The sequence below is a fragment of the Staurois parvus genome, unplaced genomic scaffold (assembly GCF_062004578.1).
Source record: "Staurois parvus isolate SC_StPar_1 unplaced genomic scaffold, SC_StPar_1.0 ptg000354l, whole genome shotgun sequence".
NCBI classification, from domain to species: Eukaryota; Metazoa; Chordata; class Amphibia; order Anura; family Ranidae; genus Staurois; species Staurois parvus.
The window spans coordinates 6884961-6901961 of NW_028318150.1; the positions used below are offsets into that span (position 1 = coordinate 6884961).

Consider the following 17001-nt stretch of genomic DNA (forward strand, 5'->3'; position numbering starts at 1 on the left):
AAAACATGTAATTCTAGTAAACTTCTGCTCAGTAATTTGCAATTTTGTTTCTAAAATGATGTTCAATATTTTTCCCTTATTACCAATTAAAGCAATTAGCATGTTTAACAAAATTTGTAGCTTATTTGTGTAATCCAGAATACTGTTAATGATGCAATTACATCTTTTTTCATCTACTTTATGCATGAGTCATCTAAAATGTTGTAGGTAACAACTTTTAAGAATGACATCTCAAATGGCAAGAGTCAGGAGTAGCAGTAACATTTATTATTTTGCAGCTTACCAATTCTTAGATGTGATGGCTGCATTGTTTTTCTTTTTTAGGCTTTCTTTCTTCTATTTTCATCTGGTGATCCAATTTTTAGGTCTGTTGTTTTTCAATAGAATAACCTCTCTTCCAAATGTATCAGTTTACAGGGATCAGACAAACCAATTAACACTGACACTGCTTACAATGATCAGCTTTTATTTTTCATGTAAAACCCTTATCCTAAAAGGAAAAAAAATTGCTTAAACTGATTATAAAGTGTGAGCTGAAATTTAGCTTCAATTTGTTAGTGCATCTAAATCTGCTAGTACGTTTTACATTACTCCCCCCCTCCCAGACTGACAATGCTGTTGTTTGCTGTGCCCCTGGTGCTCCTTCATCCAGAGTGGAGGCACTCTAACACAGGAGGTGTTACTGGTCAGATCCCCAGGTGAAAACAGAGGAGAAGAAGCAGCATTAGTTCTTTCTTTAATAGTATCACCTGGTGATTCAACTAGTAACACACTTCCAGTCCTATTCTCATTCACTGCACTGTATATACAGTATGCAGAAGCAAAGTTATCAACCTAGGATAGAACTACAACAACATTCTCATTTCTTCTCCATCAAATAGAGGAGAGTGGCTTTTAGTCTTTGGAGATAGTTGGAATCAATGTAGCTGACAAGAGTGAAGCACATGCTGAAAGTAACGGAAGTTGACAAGATCAGCTAACAGGATTTCATGAAGAATCAAAAGGGTTTTTATGTTTTTCCACTTATCGAACAGAAGTAACATTCTTTCGGTGTTGTAGTATAATTAAAGCCGAATTCCAGAAAACTTGAAATCTATTTCTAGGGGTCATAGAAAAATAGATTTACTTACTGATGCTTCACTCTTCCGCACTGCTAGACTGGTCCCTGCAGCATTTTCTACCCCATGCTCCAGATATCTATGGTTCTGACAGAATCAAGACTAATCTAGGGTCCATAGTCCTGCACTATTGGAGCATAAGGGAGCGCCATCTGCTTGGGGGGAGCAGACTATTGGATACAATTTGCTTAATAAACCGATCTGGATCAGATTAATGTAAAATGTGGTGTCAACCCATGAATGGCATTTTCACTGATTCATTGTATGAGTTGGTCATTTTGTATAGTGCACACTAGATTTATAATTTATTTTACATTATTAGCTGAGGAAAAGCATACTCTACAACACCCTTTAGAATTTAGTTGGAGTGCAGCACCCATAGTGTTCTGCCCTCCCATCTCATTGACAGGCTCATGGCCAAGGAATTGTACTAAGGATGGGGAGAGCCTGAAGAGTAACTGGGAGACTAGTTAACCATCAGATATGCCTGGCTGTTGATTTACAGCACATGGCAGGGGGTGGATCCATAATCAAATCTGTCCAATGGTGAGTTTCAAATCTGTCCACTTCCCTATGTTGTCAATTACCAGGTAGACGGTTCTGATATGGAACTAGTCTCACAGTTCCCCACATGCTGCACCTAACAATGCCATATCTGCGTAATGACATCAACTGTATCCATTGAGTCAATGACAAATAAAAGTAGTGCAAAAAAAAAGAATTATAAAACACAATAACAAAGTGAAAATATGACAAAATATAACACTTCAATAAATATACACAAATATTTAAATCAATTGACATAAGTCCACCAACTGAGAAATTAAAATTGTAATGAAGTACAAAGCCCTTATTGATCCAAGATCACCATGTGAACAACATAACAATAATTGGTTGAATAAAATGCACTCAAATATCACCACGTGCTCCAGAGGAAAACCTCCCCCAATTCAGTGGTACGCACCAGATATCGTGGCCCATTCAAACCTGATAGGCAATAGCACTTGTGGTGAGTGTAAGTGTAGTACAGTTCATCAATCAACAAGCCCTTCATCAATTAGAGACTGATATGATGGTGGGACATCCTCCAAACTATTACACTCCATAATCAGGGAAAGATGTGAAAGGAATCTCATAGCGTGAATCCATTAAAAACCATTTATTGGGTATAAAGTATTGCGCTCACATAAAATAAATGAAAGCATGCCAAAATATCCACAATAACCATAAAGGGTATTTGTATATCACATGGAGCGAGCGTCTCACTTGATCTTCCTTGCTGCTCACGAGCAATACGTCACTTCCAGTGGGGGATGTAAGGTGGATGCCTCATTACAGAATAAGTCGTGTGGCTTGACCCTGACACGTGTTTCGTCACCAGACTTTATAAAAAGAAAAAAAAAAAGTAATTGTCATTGTTTCATGAGGTGATTATTGGATTATTCATTATTAGGGCAGCTGCATGCTTACACATTTTATATACTCATTTATTTATTTAGGTGAGTGATTTATTGTGTACTTTTTCAGGTGTTAGATTTTATATATATTCACATCACATGTGCACGATGAATATACGGTTTATATATTGTATCCATTGATTGTATCCATGATTTCATTCAATAAAATGCTTGTTTATAGCAATAGAAACAATTGAGTACTTATGTGATACTTTTTTTATTTGCACTAACATACAATTTTGAGGACAAGCTTTCAGGGTATGTCCCATTCTTCTAGGTCCAAGCAGTACTATTGCAACATTATAGCAGAATGTTAGAAGAGATGTGGGGGATGAGAAAAAAAACCCAGAAAGAAACACAAGCCTAGGGTTAGCCTAGAGATAAGACACAGCAAAGCAAAAGCAAAGACTGGGGGGGGGGGGGAGAACAACACTCACAGAGGAAGTCATAAAAATGTTGGATAATGAGTGAGGAATCCCATGTCCAAATTAAGGCCCTTATCTCTTGTGTCAAATAGAATTATCATTCTTAGTTCAAAAGTTTTTCTTTCCTGAAAGGATTTGAAATTTCCTTTAACCTCCCTGGTGGTGTTCCCGAGTGTAGCTCGGGGTAAAGTTTCTGTACCAAAAGCGATAACCCCAAGCTACACTCGGGCTTACCATGCGACGCTGCATAGGGAGTCCCTGCAAAGCTTACCTTGTCCTTCGCTCCCGTGATGTGTCCCCTGCAGCGTCCCCGGCCATCTCCTCCGGCTGATGCTGGCATCGGGCTTCTGTGTTCTGGTCCCTGTGACGTCGGGACATACGGGCGCCGCCGGCGGCGGTGGGAAATTTGAAAATTTTAAAAAAATGTCATTTTTTTCAAAACGAATTTTACATAGTAAAACATTGCTGTTTCAAACCATTTCACATACATTTTGTCCCTAGTGCTCTGTCCTGTCCCCTGTCTGCATTTTGACTGTTCTTTCTGCCTGGAAACTTAGAAAAGTCCATGGCGTCCCTTTAGGTCAAAAGCGGGTTTAGATCAGCTAGAGAGCGGCGATAGTAAATCAGAACCACTTGCAGAATTGAGTGATAATGATTCGTGGAGAAATTCGTCATCAGACACTGAAAACTATTTTGCGACTTTGCTCAGTTATGTGCGAACTTGGCGCTATATTTCAAATTTCAGTGTTTTTGGTTTGATTATATTATTGAATTAAATGTATTATTATTATATTATTATTTTTTATGATTATTTATTAAATTATAATTTATGATTTTGTGTTTCAAATTTTATCATACCCGGGATGTTTAATAGACTCTTGTTCGGACAGATTTCAGTGAGTTATTCCTAAATATTACAGCCTACAATAAAAAAACTACATATTTCTATGCAAAATAATGGTACCGCTTTCAGCACCAAAAATCGGAAATAATCATATCGCTAGGCAGGTTAAGAACTAATAAGCAATTATAATGTGTTAAAAAATGCTGATCACTTCCTCAGAGTAGTACAATGTTACTATGATAATATTATGACTGCAATGACTATGATAATGATTATATTACTCTGAACACAGGGTGTTAGAAAAAAAATTCTAAAAAAAGAAACAAATGTAATAAAAAAAAAAAAGTGCAACAGTGCTGCAAGCTGAAAATTGGCCTGAGCAGGAAGAGGGTAAAAGTTCCTTGTATTGAAGCGGTTAAAAAACAGTGTGAGGGCCCCACCAATCCATACCCGGCCCTTCAATATTTTGAGGGGAACCCCATGCCAACTATTAAAAAAAAATGGTGTGGGGCCCCCCCAAAATCTATTACCAGACCCTCAGGTCTGGTATGGAATTTCAGGGGAACCCCCACATCAAAATTATTTAAAAATTGTCGTCAGCCCCCCCCAAATCCATACCAGACTCTTATCAAAAGCAAGCAGAACACAGGCCAGAAAAGGAGGAACCATATCAGATCACATGCCCTCAGCTTGGGGAGGGTGCTTTGGGGCAGGGGACTCCCTCCCAAAACACCTTGCCCCCATGTTGATGAGGACAGCGGCCTCTTCCTCACAACCCTTACCAGGTGGATATGGGGGTGTGGGGGGAGACTTATCAGAATCTGAAAGCCCCCTTTAAAGGGGACCCCAGATCCCCCCTCTCTCATGACAGGACCAGTCGTGTTCAGTGGGCATAGATTTTTTTTTCCGTGTGGGTAGGCGTTCATCGTAACTGCTGCTGGATTTACATAGGCGGACTTGTTTTTGTGTTTTTATCTATTTTTGACTTTTTTTCGGTGAATGAGTAGGTGTAGTATGTACCCCATGCTCATTCACTTGGGGGGGGTGGGATCTGGGGGCTACCTTGTTAAAGGGGGCTTCCAGATTCCAATAAGTTACCCCTGCACCCCCAAAACAAAAAGGCGAGGGTTGGGAGGAAGAGGCCTTGTCCTCATCTCCATCCCCCAAAGCACCCCCAATTTTGAGGGAATGTTATCTGGTATGTTCAGGAGGGGTAGGGCACTCCCCCCTTCCTTTCCTAGCCTGCTGGACTTCATGTCTTTTTTTTTAATTTTGGCATGGGGTTCTCCTTAGAATCCATACCAAACCTGTTTACATTCTGCTGTCAGTGGGAAATCACACTGACAGCAGGTGAGTCATGGTTGTTAACTTTATTCTGTGTTCAAAAATATCAAATCCTTCTGAATAGTTTTGATATGGTTTTCAAATTCATCCGGACCAACAAATATACGAAACGAATGCAAAGATGCAAAACGAATTCCGAAAATGAATCTGTTCAACATAACAAATAGGATGAAACTAAATTCTTCAATTAACAAAGGCATCTGAAACTAAACAAAAAATTTCCGCCGTGCACACATTACAGGTTATTAAAGTGGTGGTAGTAAGAACTACCTGAATTTGTCACATGTGTCTTTAATGTTACTAACGCTGGTCACAAATGCTTGCCGGAATTAGTGCAGGTATTTCTTAAGGAAATCACCACCAGACAAGTTTGTTATATCTTTATTGAATTCCCCCAACTGTTTTTTTGCTTACAGCAATCTTCTTCACCTATACTTGCTTGTTTAGTCACAAACTGGTATACTAGGGTGCATAATTGTAAAGCAAAAACCAATCATTTACTATTTTGTCACCACTGGACACCCTTTGAGGACAAGGTTAAAGCCCCTGGTAAGCTTTTTATTCCTGTCTGAGTTCCTACTGAGGAGTTATCCTCTCATTTGCAGTCAGGATAGAAAGTGGACTCCTTAGAGAGGAAGGTAAGAACTTCAGACACTGCTTTACTGCTGTCCATACCTGTCTATGTGACAACTGTACCCCCACTACTTGTAGAGGTGTCACAGGGGCAGGAAATGAGGAACATTCTCCCAGTGGGAGTAAAGGACAGATATCCAACAGAAAGTTTACGTCCTCCTCACTATATCAAAGATTAAAAAATAAGAAAAGATATGGCTGTAACTAGGCTTTATGTTTAAGGGGAAAAAGTCAGTAACATGTTATCAGTACATAAACTTGGCTACCGTATCATAAACGTATAGAATTCATGACTGAAATTCCATCTCTACAATTTATATATATGGAGAGTAGGGTAAATTGAGGTGTATTGGGAATTATGTCACATATTAACTGCTAATACTAATGTAAAAATTAAATGTAATGTTTTATCCCAAAAGGGAAAGATTATTGGTATATTCCCCAGATATCGTTCCAGTGGCCGTGTGGCATCTCTAGCTGTAACTCGGCTTTACACAATTACTCATTTCAAATGGTTATTGCTTTTATCAACAATTAACAATTTATTGCTGCCAAGGACCTACTGCTCCCCATTCCTATTACTCTCTACTGATGGATCTGTGATCAAGGGTCAGCAGTACATATCGGGCTCTTTGATTGGACTGAACTGATACTAAATTACTGCTTTGTGTAAGGCTGGCCATACATTATACAATTTTCTTGTACAATTTTCCATTAGATTTACCAAAACCATATAATATGAGGTCAGACCTAGACCTTTAATTTGTATTCAATCAGGCAGGCCCTTGCACTACATAGTTGAAGGTAAATCTAAAGGAAACTGAAAAAGAAAATTATATAATGTATGTCCAGCTTAATATCAATCTCCATCTTCTCATACAAACTACTGGTAAATGTAGTAGTTATTCTCAATTAGCACGTCAGATGACGTTAACTAAAACTACATACTAAGTGGTTTTGGCACAGTATGGCTTTGAACTTCCTCAATACCGAACACATAGTTGCCAAATAGGGGATTTTGAGATTTCAGTGTGTTATATTCAATACAATATCCAGTTATGTATCTAAAACCATATATCTTTTATTCTTAACCACCCTGGTGGTATTCCCGAGTGTAGCTCGGGGTTAACTTTCAGTACCAAAAGCTGTAACCCCAAACTACACTCGGGATTACACTGCAGCGTTGCTCTGGGATCCCTCAAGCACTTACCTTGTCCTGCGATGTCCCCTCTGCAGTGTCCCCGGCCGATGCCGGCATCCGTCTTCCGGGTTCCGTTCCCTGCAAACGTCGGGACCTACGGGGGGGGCGGAACCGGTGGGAATTTCAAAAATGTAAAAATTTGACATTTACTCGATACACTAAAATCTGATAGTATTACATTACTGTATCAAACCATTTCACATACATTTTGTGCCTAGTGCTTTGTCCTGTTCCCTGCCTGCATTTTGATTGTTCTTTCTGCCTGGAAACTGAGAAACGTCCATGGCGTCCAAAAAGCGTCCCTTTAGGTCAAAAGCAGTTTTAGATCAGCTAGAGAACAGCAATAGTAAATCAGAACCACTTGCAGAATTGAGTGATAACGATTAGTGGGGAAATTCGTCATCAGACACTGAAAATGAATTTGCAACTGAGCTCAGTGATGTGCGAACTTGGCGCTATATTTCAACTTTCAATGTTTTTGGTTTGATTACATTATTGAATTAAATGTATTATTATTATATTATAATTTATGATTTTGTGTTTAAAATGTTATCATTAGAGATGAGCGAATTTCTCAAAAATTCGATTCGGCTGATTCGGCGAATTCCAGTATGAAATTCGATTCGATGCGAATTAATTCGATACGAAGTTAACTTATTAAAAGGGTTTCTAGGCTTCAGAGAGCCTTTAAATTAGTGCAGAACACTGTACCTTTAATTTAAATGCCCTTGGAGATGAAAACAAATGGAAACAAATAGATACAATGTTTCAACCGCTGTATGGAGTGAGTGTCCCAGAACTGTCAGAAATAGTCTATTTCTGACAGTTCTATGACATTCCCTCCATACAGCGGTTTCAACCGCTGTATGGAGTGAATGTCCCAGAACTGTCATAAATAGTCTATTTCTGACAGTTATGGGACATTCACTCCATACAGCGGTTGAAACATTGTATCTATTTTTTTCCATAAATGACATTCTGCAGATACACTTAGAGGAGCGCTGCAGATACACTTTTTGCCGGCTTGGAATTATTCTTATTTTCATCCTACTTCTTCTTCTTCTTCATCCTCATCCTCTTCTTCTTCTTATGAGGATGAGGATGAAGAAGAAGAAGAAGAAGTAGGATGAAAATAAGATTAATTCCAAGCTGGCAAAAAGTGTATCTGCAGCGCTCCTCTAAGTGTATTTGCAGAATGTCATTTATGGAAAAAAATAGATACAATGTTTCAACCGCTGTATGGAGTGAATGTCCCAGAACTGTCATAAATAGTCTATTTCTGACAGTTCTGGGACATTCACTCCATACAGCGGTTTCAACCGCTGTATGGAGGGAATGTCATAGAACTGTCTGAAATAGACTATTTCTAACAGTTCTGGGACACTCACTCCATACAGCGGTTGAAACATTGTATCTATTTGTTTCCATAAATGGATCCATTTATGGAAACAAATAGATACAATGTTTCAACCGCTGTATGGAAGGAATGTCCCAGAACTGTTAGAAATAGTCTATTTCTGACAGTTCTATGACATTTCCTCCATACAGCGGTTGAAACCGCTGTATGGAGTGAATGTCCCAGAACTGTCAGAAATAGTCTATTTCTGACAGTTATGGGACATTCACTCCATACAGCGGTTTCAACCGCTGTATGGAGGGAATGTCCCAGAACTGTCAGAAATAGTCTATTTCTGACAGTTCTGGGACATTCCCTCCATACAGTGGTTTCCGGCAAAAAGTGTATGTGCAGAGTTCCTCTATTCTGCAGATACACTTAGAGGAGCTCTGCAGATACACTTAGAGGAGCTCTGCACATACACTTTTTGCCGGCTTGGAATTATTCTTATTATCATCCTACTTCTTCTTCATCCTCATCCTCTTCTTCTTCTTCTGAGGATGAGGATGAAGAAGAAGAAGAAGTAGGATGAAAATAATATTAATTCCAAGCCGGCAAAAAGTGTATGTGCAGAGCTCCTCTAAGTGTATCTGCAGAATAGAGGAACTCTGCACATACACTTTTTGCCGGCTTGGAATTATTCTTATTTTCATCCTACTTCTTCTTCTTCTTCATCCTCATCCTCTTCTTCTTCTTCTGAGGATGAGGATGAAGAAGAAGAAGTAGGATGAAAATAAGATTAATTCCAAGCCGGCAAAAAGTGTATGTGCAGAGCTCCTCTAAGTGTATCTGCAGAGCTCCTCTAAGTGTATCTGCAGAATAGAGGAACTCTGCACATACACTTTTTGCCGGCTTGGAATTATTCTTATTTTCATCCTACTTCTTCTTCTTCTTCATCCTCATCCTCTTCTTCTTCTGAGGATGAGGATGAAGAAGAAGAAGAAGAAGTAGGATGAAAATAAGATTAATTCCAAGCCGGCAAAAAGTGTATCTGCAGAGCTCCTCTAAGTGTATCTGCAGAGCTCCTCTAAGTGTATCTGCAGAATAGAGGAACTCTGCACATACACTTTTTGCCGGCTTGGAATTATTCTTATTTTCATCCTACTTCTTCTTCTTCTTCTTCTTCTTCTTCTTCTTCATCCTCATCCTCTTCTTCTGAGGATGAGGATGAGGATGAAGAAGAAGAAGAAGTAGGATGAAAATAAGAATAATTCCAAGCCGGCAAAAAGTGTATGTGCAGAGTTCCTCTATTTCTGACAGTTCTCTGACAGCTTCTTCACATGTACAGCGGTTGAAACATCTGTATCCTAAATGGAAACTAATAGATACAATGTTTCAACCGCTAAACATGTGTTCCTTCTGTCAGAGAACTGTCAGAAATAGCGGAGCTCACTGCAGGGACACTTTTGCCGGCTGATCGGGAAATATTCGATTCGCGCACCCGAAGTAGGCAAAATTTCGGATTTGACGCGAATCGAATATTTCCTGAAATTCAACTCGAATTCCGGTTCGCCTGGTTTGATTCGCTCATCTCTAGTTATCATACCCGGGATGTTTACTAGACTCTTATTTGGACAGATTTCAGTGAGTTATTCCTACGAATTACAGGCCTACAATAAAAAAAAACATATTTCCATTGAAAACAATGTACCACTTCGGCACAGAAATACTGACATAATCATGAAGCCAGGGAGGTTAATGTTCACATAGTAATTACATCTATTAAAAAGCTTTAATTAAAGCTAAATAATAACTCTTATTTGGACAGATTTCAGTGAGTTATTCCTACGAATTACAGGCCTACAATAAAAAAAAACATATTTCCATTGAAAACAATGTACCACTTCGGCACAGAAATACTGACATAATCATGAAGCCAGGGAGGTTAATGTTCACATAGTAATTACATCTATTAAAAAGCTTTAATTAAAGCTAAATAATAAAAAATTTGCAATATTTAATTTACAAAAGAATATTGTCAAAAATATGCCATCTACCATCCAGCTATTTTGTGTCTAATAATCAAGTATATACATCAAATGACTATCTATGGCAGAATATACCACAAGTTTTTCAGATGGATGGTGGCTGGAACTGTAATGCATTTCCCAGATTAAGGTCCTTTTCACACGAGTGTTCCATCTGTCCGTTTGTCATCCATCTGTTGATGGATGAAAAACAGACAGTGATGCCTTTCTATGGGCAAATGGATGTAAACGGAGGTTTTCTGTTCACATCAGTTTTTCATCCACTTCAATTTAGGTCCATTTTTTTTTTAGGGATGCATTTTTGTTCCTTTTAAAAAATGGAAGCAGATGAAAAACTGATGTAAACGGAACAGGACTAAATGGAAGATGGATGTTAACTTGCCCTCCAGAGTATTTACCCCCCTTCCTGACCAGCCCATTTTTTGCGATACTGCGCTGTGTTACTTTAACTGAAAATTGCACGGTCATGCAACGCTGCACCCAAATGAAATAGAGCTTTATTTTGGTGGTATTTGATCACCTGTGCGGTGATCAAAACTTTGTGTGTTGTTTGCCGTTTTACATAGTGTGCTGTGTGTGTGCTTCACTGTAAGCACACTGCTTTGTATGGCTCTGCTATGTACAGTCATGCAAAGCAGTGTGAACAAAAGCATACAAGGGCGCACTCTCATCGTGCATTACTGTGGTGCACCACAAATTTAATTAGAAAACAAAGATGTATACTAACAAACCAAAGAATAAAAACAGAGCAGATAAGCTTTTTATTCTCTTTGGTTTGTGAGTATACATCTTTATGTTTTCTAATTAAAGTCATGGTGTACCACGGTAAAGCATGATGAGAGTGCACCCTTGCTTGCTTTTGTTCACCAGTATCAAGGTTTCCCGATCTTTGAAGGGCTGCACCGCAATGCTTGACATTCAATATTCCTCCTAGTCTGCATGAAGATTTGAGCACTGGTTTCGTTTGTACTTTTGGTTTACATATGCAAAGCAGTATGCAGGAGCTGACAGGGGAGAGAACTGTATTGTTTACAAACAGTTCTCTCCCCCCCCCCTTGTCGGAGACGCTCGGCAATCAATGGGCACCGGCAAGTAATCAGTGGCTGGGACCCAGTGATTGACAGCCGAGGCTGCGAATGGCGGTGAAGGTAGGGCGTGTTCGCACCTCGTGCGCGTCCCCTACCCAGAACTGCAAACTCACGTTAAATATACACCGCGTTCCAAATTATTATGCAAATTCGATTTAAGTGTCACAAAGATTAAATATTTTGTTTTTCAGTGGATGGCATTCACTCATGGATGGCATTGTGTCTCAGGGCTCTTTTGATCACTGAAAACAATCTCGGACACCTGTGATAATTAGATTGGCCGGTGAGCCCAATTTAAGGAAAAACTACTAAAGGAGGGTGTTCCAAATTATTAAGCAGAGCACCATTTTCAAGCAATATGGGGAAGAAAAAGGATCTCTCTGCTGCCGAAAAGAGTGAAATAGTTCAATGCCTTGGACGAGGTATGAAAACATTAGATATTTCACGAAAACGTAAGCGTGATCATCGCACTATTAAGAGATTTGTGGCTGATTCAGAGCACAGATGGGTTCATGCAGATAAAGGCACATTGAGGAAGATTTCTGCCAGATCCATGCAACGGATCAAGAGAGCAGCTGCTAAAATACCATTACATAGCAGCAAACAGATATTTGAAGCTGCTGGTGCCTCTGGAGTCCCACGGGCATCAAGGTGTAGAGTCCTCCAGAGTCTTGCAACTGTGCATAAACCTTCTATTCGGCCACCAATAACCAATGCTCACAAGCAGAAACGGCTGCATTGGGCAGAAAAATACATGAAGACTAATTTTCAAACAGTCCTGTTCACTGATGAGTGCCGTGCAACCCTGGATGGTCCAGATGGATAGAGTAGTGGATGGTTGGTGGACGGCCACCCTGTTCCAACAAGGCTGCGACGTCAGCAAGGCGGTGGTGGAGTTATGTTTTGGCCCGGAATCATGGGAACAGAGCTGGTCGGCCCCTTTAGGGTCCCCGAAGGTGTAAAGATGACCTCTGCAAAGTATGTGGAGTTTATGACTGACCACTTTCTTCCCTGGTACAGAAGGAAGAACTATGCTTTCCGTAATAAAATCATCTTCATGCTGCAAAGAATACCTCTGCATCAATGGCTGTTATGGGGATAAAAGGAGAGAAAGTCATGGTGTGGCCTCCATCCTCCCCTGAACTCAATCCTATTGTGAACCTTTGCAGCATCCTCAAGCAAAATATCTATGAGGGTGGGAGGCAGTTTACATTCAAACAGCAGCTCTGGGAGGCTATTCTGACATCTTGCAAACAAATTCAAGCAGAAACTGTCCAAAAACTCACAAGTTCAATGGATGCAAGACTTGTGAAGATGCTATCAAATAAGGGGTCCTATGTTACAATGTAACGTGACCTGTTAAAATGTTTAAAAAGTTAAAATGTTGTTAAAAGTTTGATTGAAATAGCTTTTGATTTCAGTAAATATGCTGCAAAGACAACAAATGACAATTTTCAGTTCTTTACAACCTATAAAGTGTTTTGAATTGTGCATTGTAAGTTTTTTATGTTTAACAAAAATCCTGTTATCATTAGGAGGTTTGTTCAATAAAATTTGAATTGTACTCTTAATAGTTGATAACATGAGAATTATGCTGACTGTTATTTACATCAACTATTTAGGTAAATGAGAAAATATCATTTGCATAATAATTTGGAACACAGTGTATGTGATTTTGCATCTGTGCCTCCCTGTGGCAGTTAACTGATGTAAACTGAATCAATTTTTCAGAAACATTTACAGTTACAGCCACCATCCATCTGAAAAAACTTGTGGTATATTCTGCAACAGATAGCCATTTGGGGGTTTATTTATTAATGCTGGAAAGTACAAAATCAGATGCATAGAAACCAGTCAGCTTCCAGGTTTTATTGCCAAAGCTTAATTGAACAAGCTGAGGTTAAAAGCTGATTGGCTACCATGCACCAGATTCTGAGTGAGCCAGATTTAGTAAATCCCCACATTGATGTGTATACTACAATATTAAACATCAAATAACTGGATGTTAAATGGCATTTTTAGTGGAATATTCATAAAATACTATTCTTTTTATATATTTTGCTTCAGGCCTCCTTTACACCATGCGCAAAGAGGTGAGTATTTCTGCATGGATTCTGCCAGGGCACAAAAAAAACACTGTTCTCTATGTGCCCTGTTCACACCATAACACTAATATCACTTGTGAAATTTCTCTGTGCAGGAATCTGCAGTGCATATAAAACTCACTGAAACGTGCATGAAAACTGATGTAAATTTGTGTCTCTGCAAGTGAAATCTGTGCTTTTTTTTCATCAGTTTTTCTGCACGTATGGTGTGATTGAGGCCTTCTTAAAGCCTTTTAACCCCTTCCCGCTGACCACCGCCCAGCCCTTTTAGGAGTTCTAAAAGCCGGGAGGAGAAGGCAGGCATTTGGGTCATGTGAGCGCTGTGATTGGCTGTTACAGCGGTCCCATCATCAGAAAGCTCCCAATCGCAAGCATACATCAGGAGCTGACCATTCCCGCCAGCTACTGTGCTGGGAGTGTTGTTGCTTTAAGGCCCCCCCCACCCGACGAGCAGCCACATATATGCCTATGGCCAATGGCAAAAGGGTTAATAATGGGATTTATTCATGAATATTATAAATATTATAAATAAAATATATTTTGTTTTAGATGAATGACTACCCCTTGTTGGCCCCTTGCATTGAATACACTGACACCTCAGAAAGCTACTATTTGGCAATTATGATTTGTATTGAACTAATGGGGTGTAGTGTCTTTGGGATTTGGTGGGGGGATCTAATCTTTTTTCATTACAGCATGCATGCATTACAACAAGGGTTGTATCAAAAATAGCAATTCATTATCAGAACAGTACTTAAAGTGGAACTTATCTTAGCACCACACTATTTAATTCATTTGTAATATTCAAAGCAAACACACCCATCCATCCATGTCTCTATGCTTTATTTTGTTGAGAAATCACTTTGAAAAACACCCCCTGGCATTTCTAGCTGCGACCATCTTCAGTAAGGGCAGATGATTAATTTAGCATTTACTTCCTGGAATTCATCTTCCTTTAGCACAGGTATACAGGTAGGAGGGTGTGCTCAACTGAGAAAACTCCTCCTCCCCTCTTTCAGATGAAAGAAAAATACCCAAGACGACTCCTGAGATGTATGACATCATTTTGGCGTAGGCCAGAAAGCAACTGAATAAATGTAAACATTTTTTTTAAATGAAAAAAAAAAGTATAAAACTAGAAAATATAATATACCTTCCAATCTATTTACTAATGCTAAGGGGCAAAAGGATTGAAAATAGTTAATATTAATTGAGAGAGTTTAGTTCCACTTTAAATGAAGAGACACTAATCTGACACTACTGACTAATATTACTGATCACAACCTTTATTCTCTGCAACCTCTTGTGAGCTTATGTCATAAATCTTAAATGTATACTGTAGTAAAAAAAAAAGTTCATACTACTAATAGACACATTCCAGAAGATGAATACTCCTGTTGCGGAATGAATGGCTGCTTGTGCCTAGTTTAGTTATCAGATTACTATAAAGAAGCTAATCTAAGAAATACTATTGCTTTAGCTGCTAGGTTTACAATTAACTCTTTATCCAATCTTCATACTATCTAATCTTAATCTTTATACTATGCAAACCATGTACTTCAATTTCATAATTATGTCCCCTATAATTGCATGTGTTGTTTGAATTTTAAAATTTAGAGCTGATTTCCAATCTTACCCAGGCTCTTCTCCTGTACTAAAATTGCTTACTCTGGTTTCAGTGCACAATCTGAACCTCTCACAGTGTGCATTAGAAGCTGCAGCACACCAGATAGAGTCAGCTGACTATTGCCCAGGCTGCTTCTCAGCCTAATTAAATAATCAGCTAGCTCCCCATAGCGAACTAGGAGGGTGCTACATTTATATAAAGCCTTTATACTGAAAGGAAATAAACTGTTGCCATAACTGATTATGACTTGTCTATTGAGCACTTTTCCCCTCGTCCTGCTCAGGCCAGTTTTCATCTTTCAGTGCTGTTGCGCTTTGAATAACAACCCAAAATTTTAGTTTTTATTTTACTTTCACTTTCAATAATAATGCTAAACAGGACAAATAGAGAGGATTAATCTCCTTAATGAGGGCACAAACAGCAATAAAAACTAACAAATGTTCTAATCCCTCTACACTCTGTCCAAAACAAAAAAAAAGTTTTGCCTTTAGTTATACATTAATTTTATTCTTTAAAGTAACACACATGTCATACTTACCTGTTTTATGCAATGGCTTTGCACAGAGCACCACTGATCCTCCTTTTCTCCGGTCTCCCATCGGCGCTTGTGGCTCCTCCCCATTGCCAAGTGTCCCCAGTGCAATCATGTGTGCTTGCTCCCGAGCCATAGACACACATAGCGTAGCTCAGTCTCGTACCCTGCTCCCTCCTCACTGGCTGTGAATGACAGCAGCGGGAGCTGCTGCTGTATCTCTGCCAATGAGGAGAGACAGACCCAGGAGAGTGGAGGCTCCCCTGCACAGCACTTGGTGAGGATCAGGTTCAGGTAAGTATTAGTTGGTACCAGGGGCGGACTGACAATTCAGAAACTCGGGCACTGCCCGAGGACCCGGGGTCAGTAAGGGGCCCCATGAGATGCCCCTGGTACATTTCATAGGCTTTTTTTGAGTGTGGTTTGAGTGTGGGCGAGGACACAGGGGCCCCAATAATCCCCTATTGCCCAGGGGCCCCATGAGTTGTCAGTCCACCCCTGGTTGGTACTGTGGGGGGAGCTGCACATTAAAGGTTTTTCACTTTCATGCGTAGATTGCATGAAGGTAAAAAACATTTGCCCTTTACAACCACTGTAACTGCTTCCCAACCACCCTATAGCATTACTACTGCTACAGGGAGGCAGGGCTGCACAAAATCACGTATATATACATGATTTTGTATTTCCGGGTAATCTCTGCCGGCGCCAGCGATCGCCAAGGAACACTGACAGAGGAGAGGTCTATATGTAAACAATACAGATCTCTCCCCTGTCAGCACCAGCATGCTGCTTTGTATTGCTCTGCATAGCAAAGTAATACAAAGCACCATGCTTACACAGTAAAACACACACAGCACACATAGTAAAACAGCACACAGTTAACCCTATGATTGCCGCAGATGGTAACCCCTTCCTGCCCAGTGTCATTAGTACAGTGTCAGTGCTTTTTATTAGCACTGATCACTGTATTAGTGTCACTGGGGATGTCAGTGGCAGTTAGTCGATGATCGCCGCCATTACTAGTATATATATATATATATATATAAAATTTCAGTATATATACTGCCATTTGTAGACGTTATAACTTTCACATAAACCAATTAATCTACCCGTATTGGGATTTTTTTTTGCAAAGACAACAATATGGTTTATAGCAAAAACTCTAAAATATCGGGGGGGGGGGGGTAAAATTGTTGGTCTTTTTTTGTTTATAGCGCAAAAAATAAAAAATGCAGAGGTGATA

The 17001-nt window shown here is 39.5% G+C and overlaps 1 long non-coding RNA gene across 3 annotated transcripts in view; it reads right to left on the reverse strand.

The window, feature by feature from the left end:
* Positions 1-2262: 2262 nt before the first annotated feature.
* The window catches only part of LOC149456623 (uncharacterized), a 62023-nt gene continuing 47284 nt past the window's right edge, over positions 2263-17001 (reverse strand). Inside the window, exons 3-5 of one of the 3 annotated variants that reach the window (XR_016313848.1) lie at positions 7032-7116; positions 3272-3361; positions 2263-2500 (exon numbers count right to left, since the gene is read on the reverse strand). This is a non-coding gene — a long non-coding RNA (uncharacterized LOC149456623). The remainder of the gene's footprint in view (positions 2501-3271; positions 3362-7031; positions 7117-17001) is intronic. The other 2 variants (XR_016313847.1, XR_016313849.1) reach the window with 2 other exon arrangements.